Below are 17,138 nucleotides of genomic sequence, written 5' to 3' on the forward strand. Positions count from 1 at the left end.
GGAAATGGAAATCTTGAGACTCAAAATGTTGAGTCCCACTGACTCCTGATGAGATCAAAAGAAGTGCCCCCCCCCAAAAAAAACACTCAATGTACTGGAACTTTTTTTTTTTTTAATTTTTTATTTAAGAAAGGATAAGTGAACAAAAGCATAAGGTAGGAGGGGTAGTGTGAGAGAGAGCATATGTGCACACGTATCCATAAACTACTGCAAAATATATACCTGAAAGCAGGATTACACTAGAGTTTGCAGTGAGTACCTCCCTAACACTTCCTCTCCACTATTCCAAGCTTGGGATCCATGATTGCTCAACAAATTGTTTGGCTTTGTATGTTAACTCTCTTTTCAATCACCAGGTACTGGAACTTTTAACTGGGAACCTACTTCCCCAAAACTCCCTTCTCTCTGCTTTGGTCAGTGAGTTGGCAAGAGCCAAACTCATAGAAGGTCTCCCAGCTTAGACATGGTGAAGACAGATGCAGAGGCACCTGGCAGGTTTCAGCCTGCCCTGCCTCTCCTGTCCCCTGCAGATCAGGCCCTTCTTCCCCCCAGGCCCAAGCCCTATCACTGCACACCAGCTGTGGCCTCCCTCCCTCCAGACACTCAGCAGTCACCCTCTCTGGAAATTCCACCTTGTCCAATGTCCCCGCTAGACCCACTAATCCACCTATACCGGCGCTTTCTCAGTCACTATTTCTCCAGTCAATCTCCTTCCTGACTGTCTCACCTCTAGCTCCAATTGTGTACATAGCATTATGTTAAGTCTCTCTTCCCAAAACACTAGGCCGGTGCTAGTCTTCAGACTGAATCCTGGTTCACAGTATGCAGTGACACTCTGACGGATCCGACAGAATGAGTGTACCTGCAGAAAGCTATTTCCCTTTTAATACTAAGGTGAGTTCTTCCTGAGACAACTAAGTTCGCTTCACCTATTCTACATGTGAGAAAAAGCTCACTGCTATCTATCACGGGATTACCAACAAGCTGTTCCTACACTTTCACCTTTAATTAATTCCCCACACATACCACATGCAAAACTATGCATGTGTCATAAATGTGTGAATTCCATATTAAATAACCCAAATCAGAGCATACTTGGAGCCCCTTTAATAAGAACAATGTGATGTGTGTGTGTGTGTGTGTGTGTGTGTGTATGTATCAACTAAAGGACAATTACTGTTCCCTATGACAACCTCTATTATAATCACCAAGCAAGTAAAATGCAGTCAAACTTAAGGTTCACTTAGATCCCACATAAACGCTAGGTCTATTCCCTCCCTAACTTGAGGCCAGATCCCACAAACTCAATCCTGGTTTGGATACAACAAATGACAATGATTTAACAACTGAGAGAAAGCCTAACTGTGTCAGATAAAGGACCACAAAAGCTGGATATGGGCAAGAGACTGGCTCACTTTAATGATGGCCTTTTTGGTCACTACCAGGCCACCCCATCTTTGGGGGCTCTAATCAGGAAATCCTTGGATTTCTACATAGATACGATGGGCCTAGACCTCTAACAGTCCTTCTCTCTACCATCACTGGTCACTTCAATCTGGAATGTTCATCAGAAACCTTCCTGTGAGCCTCTTCAGGACCTTGCCCTCACTGCAGAGCAGCAATGGCAGGGATAGCCCCACTACTCTGAAGGGAGGCTGGGTCAGCCTACTCTGCCACTCAAGGAAGACGGGTCCTGAAATGAGTGCAGTCTATAATATTCCCAGCTGTGACCACAGACTGTGAGCTCAGACTGACAGAGACTCAGAGATCACACAGGCTCCTATGGTAAATATGAATAGACATGGGCCCTACATCATACCGACGGGGTAAACAGTTAATGGTATTTATATATTTCCTCATGTTTGGGAACCACTCTCTGCCCTAATCCACCTTTCTAGCCCTACTCTCAGCTCTGACACCACCTTCCCAGACAACAGTTTTAGTCCACCTGCATGTTAACTATCAGACTCAGGCAAAAAATACTAAAGTCATGGGCCCCCTTGGAACATACCTAAAATAGACTTCTTAGCTTCATCCCACTCAAAGACCCCCTAATTTCATCTACTAATAAAGATATGTATTTTTAAAAATAGTTATTTATTCCCTTTTGTTGCCCTTGTTTTATTGTTGTAGTTATTATTGTTGTTATTGCTGTCGTTGTTGGATAGGACAGAGAGAAATGGAGAGAGGAGGGGAAGACAGAGAGGGGGAGAGAAAGACAGACACCTGCAGACCTGCTTCACCGCCTGTGAAGTGACTCCCCTGCAGGTGGGGAGCCCCCTGGGATCGAACTGGGATCCTTATGCCGGTCCTTGTGCTTTACGCCACATGCGCTTAACCCATTACACTACCGCCTGACTCCCTAAAGATATATTTTTAAAAGGTGTTCCATTTAGAAAGAACTCTGAAAATGTTTTATAAGATAGTGTTCTTCCATAAAACTCCTGTGTAACTAACTGCCCATACCACTGGAAAAGTCAGCCTTTGTGTCCACTAAGGAGCAACCATTGGTCTCTCACACAAAATGCTAGAGTGCATAATATAATTGGGGTGGAACGGATTTCTCCAGTCCCCTGCATAAATCCCCAAATCAGGAAAAGTGCACACAATTAATAAGATGAGTCAACAAAACACCACTGGGGCAGGAACTAGGTAGCATTTACTGTATGTGACTTCCCATGGAATATAAAAGTATTAGCCACAAGGATAAATTGTACTTACAGTATCCATACTTTTTGAAAAGAATAGAGAAAATTTTGGAAACAATTAACCTCACAATTTTGCAGACATAAATCAGTCTCCATTCTGTCTGCGTGCTGTTCATAACTACAGCTATAACAATATGTTTTTCAAGCTTAAAAGTTGCAAATTTCAGTGCCAGGGATCAAACTGGGAAGCCCAGGCACTGGGCATGAGAGTCCCGCATTCAATCACGGCTGAGCTACTGGGTTGTCAGAAAAGTCATGATGCATTTCTGTATAGAAACACAGAGAAAAATACATCGTGACTTTTCCAACAGCCCAATATTCCCCCAGCCCCTCACACATTCCTAATCTAATCCTACTGTGTCTGAAACACTGTGAGAGACCAAAAACTGGGGGAGAAAAACCATCTTCACTCCACAGCACTGATTCCAGGTGCAGTTTTCCTTGGTCCACGCCAAGGATTCCCCACATCCACCCAGCCCTGGCTCATTAGAACTGCCTCTCCCGGGCCCATCTCCAGGGCTCAGGGGTGTTATGGCTGGGACCCACAGCCAAGCTGGCGCAGCCTCCCCCATGGAGAGGACCCTGCAGAGCAGCCTGTTGTTGGGGTATGAGTCGCCCTCGCTTCCCTGAAACCACTCAGTATCTGGTGGCGGCCTCAATGACAGCAGCCCACGCTCCTCTGGCTCCCAGGCTGAGCGGCTGCGGCAAGACTCAGCCCTCTGCTTCCACCCACCGAGTTCAGGGTGAACTGGGAATTTTCCTCTTTCTGCAGATTCTGCTCAGTGCTTGCCCACACTGATACGCACATGCCCCTTCTCTCTCCACACACTAGCCAGAGCTGGTCTCTAAGGATCCCGCACGGTGTGGCAGAGTCCAGCCCTCTGCACACTGACGGCCGCTACAGTCATTCACCTCTGGCAGGAAGATGCCAGAAAGGTGTGTCAGGAAAATGAAGTCATTAGAAGTGCCCAGCGGCTTCCCCAGTGACTGCTCCTCAGAGGACCTTTTCAGACTTCTAATAAGCTTGAAAATGGAAGACTTTAGAGGAGCTGGGGAAATAGCATGATGGCTATACAAAAAGACTTTCATGCATGAGGCATCAAAGGTCCCAAGTTCAAACCCTGGCACCCCATCATAAGCCAGAGCTGGGAGTCGGGCGGTAGTGCAGTGGGTGGCACAAAGCGCAAGGATACCGGTTTGAGCCCCCAGCTCCCCACCTGCAGGGGAGTCGCTTCACAAGCGGTGAAGCAGGTCTGCAGGTGTCTTTCTCTCCCCGTTTTCCCCTCCTCTCTCCATTTCTCTCTGTCCTATCCAACAACGACAACATCAATAACAACAACAATAACTACAACAACAATAAAAAACAAGAGCGACAAAAGGATAAATAAATAAATAAATTTCAAAATAATAAGCCAGAGCTGGGGGGGAATGGGGGGGCTTCTCAGCAGCTCAGCACCCGGGGAGACTACACAGTGACAGTGGTAGAGAGCAGGATCCGCATACGTGAGGTTTCAGGTTCAATGCCCAGCATGGCATATGCCAGAGTCATGCGCTGCTTCTCTTGCTCTCATTAAAGAGACTTTTTTTTTCTACTTTTAAAAAAGATTTATTTAGTGGTCTGGGAGGTGGCGCGGTGGATAAAGTATTGGACTCTCAAGCATGAGGTCCTAAGTTCAATCCCCGGCAGCACATGTACCAGAGTGATGTCTGGTTCTTTCTCTCTCTCTTCCTATCCCTCTCATTGATAAATAAAAAAAAAAAATTTTTTTTTAAGATTTATTTAAAAACAAGATTTCACAAAATGCGGATTATACTACCTTTAGGCACGCTTATAACATCTAGACCTGGCGTTGGCAGTGCAAGACTTTGGTTAAAAATCAAAGGTAACTCAGAAATGAGAATGGGATGTTTTAATTTTTCATTTATATATTTAATTTTTAAATTATATATTTAACTTTTCGTTTATATTTTCATTGCATTTATACAGTTTTCATGTATATAACCAGAGGTGGATGAAGACAGCAGCCGCCAGTGTGCAGAGGGCTGGACTCTGGCACGCCTTGTGGGACCTTCCAATAAAGCTGAGTGGGTAATTCAGGCAGACTCTTCCCCTATGAATAAACAGGAAGCTGAGCAAAGATAGAGGACTGGAATGAAGGGGAAAATTTTCATCTTTCACAGATTTTATGCACACAGAAAATCCAAAGTAATCTACAAATATGCTGCCAGGGTAAGTTGATTAAAGCTGAGAGGTACAAAACTAATATTCAAATATACACTATATTTCTATATAGCAGCAATAAAGTTAGAAAAGAAATTTTAGTACCATTTACAATACCATCAAAAAGATCATGTTGCTGAAAATAAATAAAAGGTAGAAAATTCCTACATAGGAAGTTATAGAAAAACAGTATTTAGCTCTCATGTCTCTGTGTCCCTCATGAAAATCATGAAAATCAATCAATCTCTACAAAAATTAAAGGAAGGAGGCCAGAAACTGGTGGACCCAGTTAAGCTCACATGTCACCATGCACAAGGACCTTTGCTGGGGTCCCTACTCCCCACCTGCAGGGGGACACTTCACGAGTGGTGAAGCAGGCCTGGAGGTGTCTTTTGCTTCTCTATCTCCTCTCTCTTCTCAATTCCTCTCTGTCCTATCAAGTATAATGGAAGGGGGGAGGGAAATGGCCACCAGAAGCAGTGGATTCATAGTGCCAGCATCAAGTCCCAGCAATAATCCTGGTGGTGACACAAAAGAAAGTAAAGGAAAATTAATTTGCGAAGAACTACTCCATGTGAAGATTTAATGCTGTAAAGATGTCAGTTCTATTTGAAATGATGTAGAGGCCTAATACAATTCCAATCAGTCCTAACAAGTTTTTAATGGGAATTTACAAGGTAATTCAAAAATGTATACAGAGATGCAAGCAGACAAGAAAAACAAGACTCCCTTGAAGGATAAAAGATTTTCTCTCCAGGTAACAGTGCTCACAACAGAGTCACTAAGCCAGCACTTCAGACAGATGAAATGAAGGCATGGCAAGCACAGTAAGTAGACCGCCAATGAAAGTGCTGATTGTGGTACAGCAGACCGCAGACCACCACCAGCTGTGCTGCGGTGCTCCATATGCACGAAGGAGCGTGAAATTAAACTTGACCTCTAATGCAGGCCATACAAAAACATTAACTTCAGGAGGATTATAGGCTTCAAAGTGAAAACACAGAACAGCAGTGCACCTAGGAGATAACACAGAAGAGGCTCTCTTAGGAAACAGCTGTCATCAAAGAGGTCCACTGGACTCTATCAAAATCGAGAGTATGTAGCCATGGGGAGGTGGCTTGGGGTGCAAGGTATACAAGGGGCAGGTCCCCAGACACCATCCCAGTCACCATGAATTCTGCAGTGGTGCTTCAGTGGTCAGTCTCTCACGACAAAAATTATTTTTTTTAATGTGGCATCGAGTGAACAGGCAACCCACAGAATAAAAAGTAGATGCCCAGAAGACTGTTTACCACCTTGCATGTTTAATGCCCCCAAAGTCACAGGTTTAATCCCTGGCACCACCTGCCAGAGCTCAGCAGTGCTCTGGTTCCTTCGCCCTCCCTCTTTTCTTGTTCCCATAATATGCAAACAAATATTTTATTTTAAAAAAGAGTCGGTGGTCAGAGGTGGCTCACCCACCCAGTAGAGTGTACACGTTGCCGTGTGCAGGGACCAGGGTCGGAACTCTGCGCCACCACATGCAAACACCTGAGTGGGGGAAGAGAGACCGCACAAGCAGTCTTCACAAGCAGACGCTGTGCTTCAGTGTCTCTTCTCTACTGGTCTCTCACTCCCTATCTAAAAGAAAGAAGAATGGCTGCCAGGCTGTGCAAGCACTGAGTTCCAGTGATAACTGTGGTAGCAAAGGGGCGGGCAGTAGCTCACCAGGTTGAGTGCATGTTACCACTTGCTAGGACCTGGGTTCAAGCCCCAGATCCCCACCTGCAGGGGGAAAGCTTCACAAGTGGTGAAGCAGTGCCAAAGGGTTGTCTGTCTGTCTGTCTGTCTATCCCTCTTCTCTCAATTTCTGTCTCTACAACAAATAATATCTTTTTTAAAAAGACTAAAGTAGAGCTTATACAAAGTCTCACTCCTCTTATAAAAGTATATTTGACTTTAGTTTTCAACTTTATTGACTGTAAACCTTTATTAAAAAAATGCACTACAGGGGGCCAGGTGGTATTGCAGTGGGTTAAGTGCACATGGCACCAAGCGCAAGAATCCACGCAAAGATCCCAGTTTGGGCCCCTGGCTCCCCACCTGCAGGAGGTTGCTTCACAAGTGGTGAAGCAGGTCTGCAGGTGTTTATCTTTCTCTCCCCCCTCTGTCTTCCCCTCCTCTCTCCATTTCTCTCTGTCCTATCCAACAACAGCAACAATGGCAATAATAACGAGGGCAATAAAATGGGAAAAAAATAGCCTCCAGGTGCAGTAGGTTCACAGTGCAGGCACCAAGCCCCAGCAATAACCCTGGAGGGGAAAAATGCACTATTAAGAGAGAGAGGAAGAGAAGGGGGGGGGTGTAGAGGGAGAGGGGGGGTAGAGGGAGAGGGGGGAGGGAGAGGGAGAGGGAGAGGGAGAGGGAGAGGGAGAGGGAGAGGGAGAGGGAGAGGGAGAGGGAGAGAAAATAATAGTCAGCCCTTATCTGTGATCCTGGGAGAACTATTGCAGTTCCCAATGAAGGGAACAGGGACACAGGACTCTGGTGATAGGAAAAGTGTGGAATTATCCCTCTGTTATCTTATAATTTTGCAAAGCAATATTAAATCACTAATAAAAATTTTTAAATGGAAAGAAAAAATGCACTACTAATGTCTGGGCCTCGGGTAGACCACACCCATCAATTCTAGGCCTTGATACACCCCTAACTTTGGAGGTTTTGCAATGTTTTGGTCTTCATTTGGGCCAAGTTATGTAAGTGTTGGCTTTATGACAGTGCTCTAGCCTGTTTGCTGATGTCTTGTATATCTTACTAAATGCTTATCTTGCTTCACTATAAAAACAGTTTAAAAAGTCAATGGGGGTGGATAAAGAATTAGACTCTCAAGATGAGGTCCTGAATCCAATCTCTGACAGTGCATGTACCAGAGTGATGTCTAGTTCCTTCTCTCTCTCCTTCTTTCTCATAATAATTAAATGAAATCTTAAAAAAAAAAGTCAATGGGTGACCCTAAAAAGAATTTTGTCCATACTCCCAGAGGGGTATACGATAGGGGAAGTAACCAGAGGGCTCTGGACCCCATTCCACCAGGACCTGAGGCGTCTGTCCCCAGGAATCTTGTCTTTATAGCATCACTGAAAGCGACGCTGGAAAACACCAGAGGAAGCCAGGCACAGTTTCTCTTATCTGAGAGAGAAGACGAAAAAAGGAAAGACATCCAGAAGTAGCAATAGGGGGAGAGGTAACTTAGAAAGGAAGTGAAGGAAGGACAGTTCAAAAAAATTGGGGGAAAATAGATATAGAGAGATAGAGATAGAGATATATAGATATAGTTAGTTATAGAATCAGCCCCTATCTGTGACCTTGGGAGAACTACTGATGTTTCCAGTGGAGGGGATGGAGGCACAGAACTCAGGTAGTGAGAACTATATGGAATTATACCCCTATTATCTTACAATTTTAAAAGTCAACATTGTCACCAATAAAAATTAAATTAAAAAAAAAGTCAAGGGAGGTTGGGCGGTAGTGCAGCGAGTTAAGCACACATGGTGCAAAGTGCAAGGACCAGCGTAAGGATCTCGGTTCCCCACCTGCAGGGGAGTCGCTTCACAGGCAGTGAAGCAGGTCTGCAGGTGTTTATCTTTTTTTCCCCCTCTCTCCATTTCTCTCTGTCCTATCTAACAATGACAACATTAATAACTACAACAATAATAACTACAAAAACAATTTTTAAAAAAAGTCAATAGGTGAAGAAGGGTCAGGTGGTGGCATACCCTGTTAATGTCAACTGCCACAGTACCATACACAAAGACCAGGGTTCAAGTCACGAGCAGTAGAACAGTACTGCAGGTCTTGGTCTCTCTCCCTCTCTTCCCCCTCCCCCTTGCTTCTCAATTTCTCTATGAAAAAGGAAAAGATGGCTACGAATCCACAGGGGCAGTGGATTCCTCACGCAGGCACCAAGCCCCATTGATAACCCTGGTGGCCAAAAAATTACAATAGGTGACTATATATATGCCTCCTAATTTACAATAATGACACAAAGATTAAATATCCTTAGTGTGCTAGCAGCTTATAAACTGGCATGAAGTAAATTCTCAAAAGCAGGAAAAAAATATAAACAGGCCTTTCATAAAAGAAAAGTGAGTAGCTAATAAACTTACGAAAAACCTAGATAATACACCAGTTTCTGTGAGAGAGAGCATATGTTCACACGTATCCGTAAACTACTGCAAAATATATGCCTGAAAGCAGAAGTGCACTAGAGTTTGCAGTGAGTACCCCCCCAACATTTCCTCTCCACTATTCCAAGCTTTGGGTCCATGATTGCTCAACAATATGTTTACTCTCTTTTCAGTCACCAGGTTCCAGGATGCCGGCCAGGCTTCCCTAGACTGAAGACCCCACCAATGTGTCCTGGAGCTCCGCTTCCCCAGAGACCCACCCTACTAGGGAAAGAGAGAGGCAGACTGGGAGTATGGACCGACCAGTCAATGCCCATGTTCAACGGGGAAGCAATTACAGAAGCCAGACCTTCTACCTTCTGCAACCCACAATGACCCTGGGTCCATGCTCCCAGAGGGATAGAGAATGGGAAAGCTATCAGGGGAGGGGGTGGGAAATGGAGATTGGGTGGTGGGAATTGTATGGAATTGTACCCCTCCTACCCTATGGTTTTGTTAATTAATCCTTTCTTAAATTAAAATAAAATAAAATAAAATAAAAAGAAGAGAAAACAAAAAAAATTTTTTTAAATAAACTTACGAAAAAATGTTCACATCCACTGGTAATTACTTAAATCTACAAAAGAATAAGAAATTACATACAACCTATCAATCAGACTATTAGTGATTAAGTAACTGATAAAATACTTAAAGCTCGCTCATAGGTATAGGAAAATGTGAACTCACTGACAGCAGGTAGGAAGTAAGTACTGCCAAAGGAGGGGAATATGAATTTTTAGTGTGCATGGAACACATTTTAAATCAGTGTGCAGCATCAGATTCAAAACTCCACCCTCCTTTTGAAGATTGATGCTGAGAAGATCATCAGACAAGTGAACAAACATGAGTGCCGCAGTGCTGTCTCTAACAATCGTACTAAAAGACTTAGCAGTCAAAGGAAGATTGAGAACACTGAACAATGTCGCATTGATGCCAGTGGAAAATAATGCCACTGGGAAATTGCTTAACTATGAACAAAGAAAAAATGGTCATACCTTCAGAAATCGTGAACACAGTATCTTCTGTTGATGAACACATTGCTTCGTAAAACTGAGGAAAAAATCTTTGGTCACAGCCTGAGACATTCACTGCCTGGTAAAAGAATCGTTTTGTAACCTGATCCTGGCCTGTGGAGATTATTTCCTGCCCACAATTCCAGGGCCAAGAGATGCCAGAGTAACCTTGCTATTCTAATGAAAACCAGTCTTCATCTTGCTTGTCTTAAACACAGTTGTTCCTCTCCCCAGACCAAGGTTAGCACACACCAGGCAGTTCAGGCTGTTTTGTCCCAGATTTCCTCCGTAACATCTGATAAGGACAGGATGTTTCACTGACCACATGAAATGCAATTGCAATCTTTACCGATCAGCAGCTTGTGTAAATGTTGTTTCCCAAATAAAAAACCCAGTGTCCCTAACCCAAACCCACAATGACCTGGGTTTACTTTTATATGTGAGGCAGTGCCAGTGGTCAATTTGCCCAGAGAATTTTATTTTCCCCATTTCAGGATTCCATGTATACAAAATGCAGCCGAACAAGCAAGTAGGGTATCCATAAGTACTGAAGTGGGTCCCTCAAGTCAAATCTCCTGCAAGAAGCTTATAGCATTCTGGGAAAGATACTGCTGAGTAACCTCCTGGGCCCAGTTTTTATTCTATATTAGAGCAAGAGAGAGATCACCCCCCAAGCATAGAGCCCCCACGGTGCTTGCTGTCCATGGCGCTCCCATGTGGGGCAGGGGCTCAAGCCCAGGCATGCTCTAACCCATCTCCTAGTTGTATCATTCTTTTCAGAGGAAAATGACCATCTCACTCCCTGGGCCTTCTGATACCCCACACTAGAACACACACACACCCCCAATGTGGCAGGAGGCATCACTATGCCTCATCTTCTTTCTTGTCTTTTCTGAGATATGGCGGTGCTGGAACCTCAGAGCTTTAGGCATAAAAAGTCTTTTTTTTTAATTTATTTTATTTCTTCCCTTTAGTTGCCCTTGTTGTTTTTTATTGTTTTAGTTATTATTGTTGTCATTGTTGGACAGGACAGAGAGAAATGGAGACAGGGGAGGAAGACAGAGAGCGGGAGAGAAAGATAGACACCTGCAGACCTGCTTCACCACTTGTGAAGCAACACCCCTGCAGGTGGAGAGCCAGGGGCTCGAACCGGGATGCTTACTCTGGTCCTTGCACTTTGCGCCACCTGCGCTTAACCTTAACCCACTGTGCCACCGCCCAACTCCCATAAAAAGTCTTTTTGCATAACCAATACCCGTGTCCCCTGCCCTAGGCCTGACCTGAGGCAGTGCCTCCATCCTTACCCAGCCAAACTGAGTGGCTCCTCCTCCAATAATTCACCTTGCCACTTCCAGCAGCTTCCTTTTAACACACCTGCGAAGTCTGTAAGCTCAAGGTCGCCCCTTTCTTAAAGGCAAGGGCTCTTGGGTCCCTAAAGACTGTTATCCTGCTGTGGCCCTGCCTTGTTGAAGCCTAACTCCAACAGAATCTTCTCAGCCCTGCAAGTGTGCAGCAGATTCCCGGTGTGTAAAGTGGGGAGGTGTGTGTGTGTGGGGGGTGCTGTGGGCATACCCAGGCGACACTTATACTGGGTTAGGGACAACACTTTGAGACACATAATAAAGACTCCATCCTATGCAGCTATTAAGAACAATGAACCCACCTTCTCTGACCCATCTTGGACAGAGCTAGAAGGAATTATGTTAAGTGAGCTAAGTCAGAAAGACGAAAGATGAGTGTGGGATGATCCCACTCATCAACAGAAGTTGAGAAAGAAGATCAAAAGGGAAACTAAAAGCAGGATCTGACTAAATTGAGAGTAGGGCACCAAAGTAAAAACCCTGTAGTGAGGGGGAGGGTAGACATGCGGCTTCCTAGGCAGGTGGGGGGGTGGGATGGGACAGTCTTTTTTTTTTTTTTTTTTTCCTCCAGGGTTATTGCTGGGCTCGGTGCCTGCACCATGAATCCACCGCTCCTGGAGGCCATTTTTTCCCCTTTTTGTTGCCCTAGTTGTTGCAGCCTCGTTGCGGTTATTATTGCCATTGTTGACGTTGCTTTTGTTGTTGGATAGGACAGAGAGAAATGGAGAGAGGAGGGGAAGACAGAGAGAGAGGGGAGAGAAAGATAGACACCTGCAGACCTGCTTCACCACCCGTGAAGCGACTCCCCTGCAGGTGGGGAGCCGGGGCTCGAACCGGGATCCTTACGCCAGTCCCTGCGCTTTGCGCCACGTGCACTTAACCCACTGCGCCACCGCCCGACTCCCGGGATGGGACAGTCTTTTGGTGGTAGGAATGGTGTTTATGTACATTCCTATTAAAGTATAGTCATATAAATCACTAGTTAATTAATATGAGAGGGGGAAAACTAATTGTATGTTTCGAAATTTTTAAAACACAGACTGAGTCTTTTAATATATAGGCTGGGTCTTTGATATGCGGACTCTCTCAAAAGCCTAGACCAAGCAGATCAGAAGCAACCGGTGGCACAGCTATATACAAGATACTGGGTATTATACAGCAAACCCTAACAAAGGGACTTTTCAAAGTTAACCCAATTACCAAATAATGTGATGATAACAATAAATATCCATTGTCTTCTTGAACCCTAAGACAGCAGGAACCTCACATTTCCACTATAGAACCTGTATCTCCCCCAGTCCTGGAACCTTAGGGTAGGGCCCACTTTCCCGCATGCCTCTCCCAATCCATATCAAATAATATTGCATCTGCCGATCGCAACCTAGTCAACGCAACGACTGCCACCTCAACATGCTTCAGCTGAGACTGTGTCCAGAGACTTCAGGTGTGGAATGACAACTCTTCAGCTTCATCACTCGGGTGAGACCTTTCCTTTCATAGTATTCTCTAATTCCATCCCAGGTGGTTCACTTTCTAACAAAGTCCCAAAAACCTAAATATAGACCAGGTTCTGTGAGATAGAGCATATGTTCACACGTATCCATAAACTACTGCAAAAAATATACCTGAAAGCAGAAGTACACTAGAGTTTGCAGTTAGTACCCCCCTAACACTTCCTCTCCACTATTCCAAGCTTTGGGTCCATGATTGCTCTACAATTTGTTTGGCTTTGTATGTTAACTCTCTTTTCAGCCACCAGGTTCCAGATGCCATCAGGATGCCAGCCAGACTTCCCTGGACAGAAAACCCCACCAACATGTCCTGGAGCTCCGCTTCCCCAGAGACCCACCCTACTAGGGAAAGAGAGAGGCAGACTGGGAGTATGGATCGACCAGTCAACGCCCATGTTCAGCGGGGAAGCAATTACAGAAGCCAGACCTTCTACCTTCTGCAACCCACAATGACCCTGGGTCCATGCTCCCAGAGGGATAGAGAATGGGAAAGGTATTGGGGAGGGGATGGGATGGGATATGGAGATTGGGTGGTGGGAATTGTGTGGAGTGGTACCCCTCCTATCCTATGGTTTTGTTAATGTCTCCTTTCTTAAATAAAAAATTTAAAAATAAAATAAAATAAAAAGATTCCATCAAGCAAGTTCCTTGCCCTGGCATACATAGCTGCCAAAAGTGAAGTCTTTTCAAGGGGCCAGTAGAAACTCACCCGCCTATTAGAGCGCACACCCCTGCGTGCACAACACGCCCTAGGCTTGGTGCCCAGCACTGCACGGTGCACCAAGGGATTGCTATGGCTGGCAGGCTGCAGCTGTGTTGTCTCCTCTCTGAGCCCATCACTCGACCTGCGTCTCTCAAAGGACCCAGAATAAAAACGGAGGCCAGGGCGGTAACTTTACTGCCATACTTAACACAAGGCCATGTGTGCATTCCTCAGAACCCACATTAAATAAATAAATAAATAAATAAATAAATAAATAAATAAATAAACGGGGCCAAGTGGTGATATACCTGGATGAGTGCACAGGTTGCAATGCACACGGACCAGGGTTCTAGTCCCCAGTCCCCACCTGCAAGGGAAAAGCTTCATGAGTGGTGAAGCAGTGTTATAAGTGTCTCTCTGTCTCTCTGTTTCCCCCACCTCCCCTCTCAATATCTGGCTGTCTCTATCAAATAAATAAAGATAATAAAAATTTAAAAATAATAAATATATAAATAAGCCACAATAAAACTTGGGGTGGGACGGAATGGGACCAATACCAACAGCCCTCCATGAAGCTATATACAAGTGCCTTCTCCCTGCGACCCAAATAAATGCCATCTGCTGTGACGTGCTAGCCCCACAGCACTTAGTTTGTCATCATAGTGACAATCTACCTGGTCTTCTATCATTATGTGTGTCTTTCATAGCTTCAGACTGGGGCGATACGATCAGGAACTCATCCTTAGTGCTCTCTGGACACAGACGTGCCTCAGACAGAAACAAGGACCTGTGCAAGTATCAGGAACTGAGTTTGAGACGTGCTGGGTTAACCCAGCAGCATTTCTGAAGGGTCTTGCTCTTTATTCTGCTACACTCTTCACACAGAAAGCCCTCAAACACGACTAGTGATATCAATGGCCGAGTGCACTAGTAGCCACAGCAAAAGCCAATGGAAGCCCAGCACTCCAAACAGTCCATTCACAAAGGAAGAAACCAGTTTCCTCAAAGACCCATGTTTCCTGAAAGCTAATCAGGAGAGCCCAAGGAGAAAGAAAAGAGAAAGTGTGCCTCTCCCACTCCCCAACCCCTGTATGCTTTTCAGGCCGTCTGAGTGTTCTGTGAGGTCCAGATCAGTAGTATTTCAGATTTATTTAAAAGTGATCCCAAAGGTCTATGACTAACAACTTGCAGAGTTTTGGGGAAAATCCTCAGCAAAAAAAAAAAAAAAAAAAAAAAAACATAGATGACAAACTGCAATCTTTTATGGGGTCAGAAAGAAAGCAACACAGGAGTTAGGTGGTAGCACAGAGGGTTAAGCACACGTGGTGTAAAGCTCAAGGACCTACATAAAGATCCCAGTTCGAGCCCCCGGACTCCCCACCTGCAGGGGAGTCGCTTCACAGGCAGTGAAGCAGGTCTGCAGGTGTCTCTCTTTCTCTCCCCCCTCTCTGTCTTCCCCTCCTCTCTCAATTTCTCTCTGTCCTATCCAACAATGATGACATCAATAACTACAACAATAAAACAAGGGCAACAAAAGGGAAGAAATAACTAAATATTTGAAAGAAAGAAAGAAAGAAAGAAAGAAAGAAAGAAAGAAAGAAAGAAAGAAAGAAAGGAAGATTGGGGGCACTGCTGGTATTGGTATCATGTATGGATGCTGTAATCTAGAAATTCTCCACCTAGGTTTCTGCCCAAGATAAGGGAAAGCCTCTGCCCAACAAAAGATGCCTACAAAGTCACTGTGTTTCTATTGGCCAAAAAAACAAGGAACAATTTCAATACCCATTAATGAGAGGACATCCGGATGGTTGTGGTTTGCAGACAATAAAACAGAAATAGAATGCAAAGCCACACTCACTGAATGAGCACTCCATGGGAGTGAATGGCTCACATAAATATTTCCATCATGTCCAATTATATGCTCCCTGTGAAAGCGCATGTAGCGCTGCAAATAGCCAATTTGGAAACTTGTGAAATTTCGTTGTGATGCTTCCTACTGTAATCAAATCATCAAAATTTTGTGCAACTTTGCCCTTTCTTGCCAAAATTGAGATTCTCTACAACTAGGGAGCTGCACCTGGTTGAGTGCACACATTACAGTGTGCAAGGACCTGGGTTCAAGCCCACCTGCAGTGAAGGAGGTTCACAATGTGTTGTAGGTGCCTTACTCTCCTCTCTTTCTCTGTCTCCTCCTTCCCTCTCAATCCAAAATAAAATTTTTAAATATTTTAAAAAAATAAGTAAGAGGGCCAGGTGGTAGCTCAGTGGGTTAAGCGCATAGTTTCCACGGAGTCTAAGAATCAGTTTGGTCATCGTTATTTTGATTCTGTATTTTGACTATTATGAATATAGTGTAAGCTATGAACATTTGGGTGCACATATCTTTGTAAAACAATATTTATTTGAAAGAAAAAGTGAGAGAAAGAGAACCACAGCATCATTCTCGCATATACAACGCCAGGATCAAACTCCAGACCTCATGCTTAAGAATCCAATGCTTTATCCACTGCGTCACCTCCGAGATCACTCACATGTCACTTTGAATTCGTGTTTTCACATCCTTTCTCTTTTGATAAATGCCTAGGCAATTCCTTTTTGAAGTTTGCTCAATAGCCATGCTGGGGTAACAGCATAATGGTTGTACAAAAAGACTTTCATGCCTGAGGCTCCAGGTCCCAGATTAATTCAGCACCACCATCAGCCAGAGCTGAGCAGTGCTCTGCTAATAAATAAATAGATAGATAGATAGATAGATAGATAAATAAATAGGATAACTTACACTGTCCAGACATGTTCCCCAACTGAAGTTGTTTTCAACCCATTAAAGCCCTTCCTTTTTTCCTTTTTGTCCAACAGTTCCTGTGATTTTTTTTTTTGTTTGACACCACCACCAAACCACAGCACTCTAACATAATGGGCCAACTTCTATCTTCCACTTGTTAAGTGACAATAACCTAAGTGAAAGTTCTTAAATTTTCAATGAGGTGAAATGTGTGTGTGTGTGTGTGTGTGTGTGTGTGTGTGTGTGTGTGTGTGTGTGTGTGTGTGTTTTAATCCTCCTTTCTAGTGCCAAAGAAATTTTTTTAACTTTATCTTATTTGATAGAGCAGGGAGAAATTGAGGGGGGGGGAGAAACAGAGACGCTTGGCAGCCCTGCTTCACCACTCATGAAGCTTTCCCCCTGCAAGTGGGGACCAGGGGGCTTGAACCTGGGTCCCTGTGCATGGTAATACGTGCACTTAACCAGGTGGGCCATCCCTACCCCTCTCAGAAAATCTTTAAAAAGACTACTGTGATTGATGACTCAGGACCCCCACTCTACGTACATGTCCAAAGAAAAGGAAGCAAATGTCCCAAAGAGATAAACATGCAGCATTAGTTTACATAGATCGAGGTATGGAAATAACCTACATTCA

At 44.4% G+C, this 17,138-nt stretch overlaps 1 protein-coding gene across 3 annotated transcripts in view; it reads right to left on the bottom strand.

Moving 5' to 3' along the window:
* CDKL5 (cyclin dependent kinase like 5) overlaps window positions 1-17,138 on the bottom strand; it is a 211,206-nt gene that overhangs the window by 151,135 nt on the left and 42,933 nt on the right. Inside the window, exon 1 of one of the 3 annotated variants that reach the window (XR_009547502.1) lies at window positions 10,130-10,369. The exons of 1 other annotated variant lie outside the window; for it this stretch is intronic. The gene's annotated coding sequence lies outside the window, so the exon portion shown is untranslated. Of the gene's footprint in view, window positions 1-10,129; window positions 10,373-17,138 lie in introns of those variants that run through there. One more of the 3 variants, XM_060182954.1, reaches the window with a different exon arrangement.

Source organism: Erinaceus europaeus, chromosome X, assembly GCF_950295315.1.
Source record: "Erinaceus europaeus chromosome X, mEriEur2.1, whole genome shotgun sequence".
In the NCBI taxonomy this organism is placed as follows: Eukaryota; Metazoa; Chordata; class Mammalia; order Eulipotyphla; family Erinaceidae; genus Erinaceus; species Erinaceus europaeus.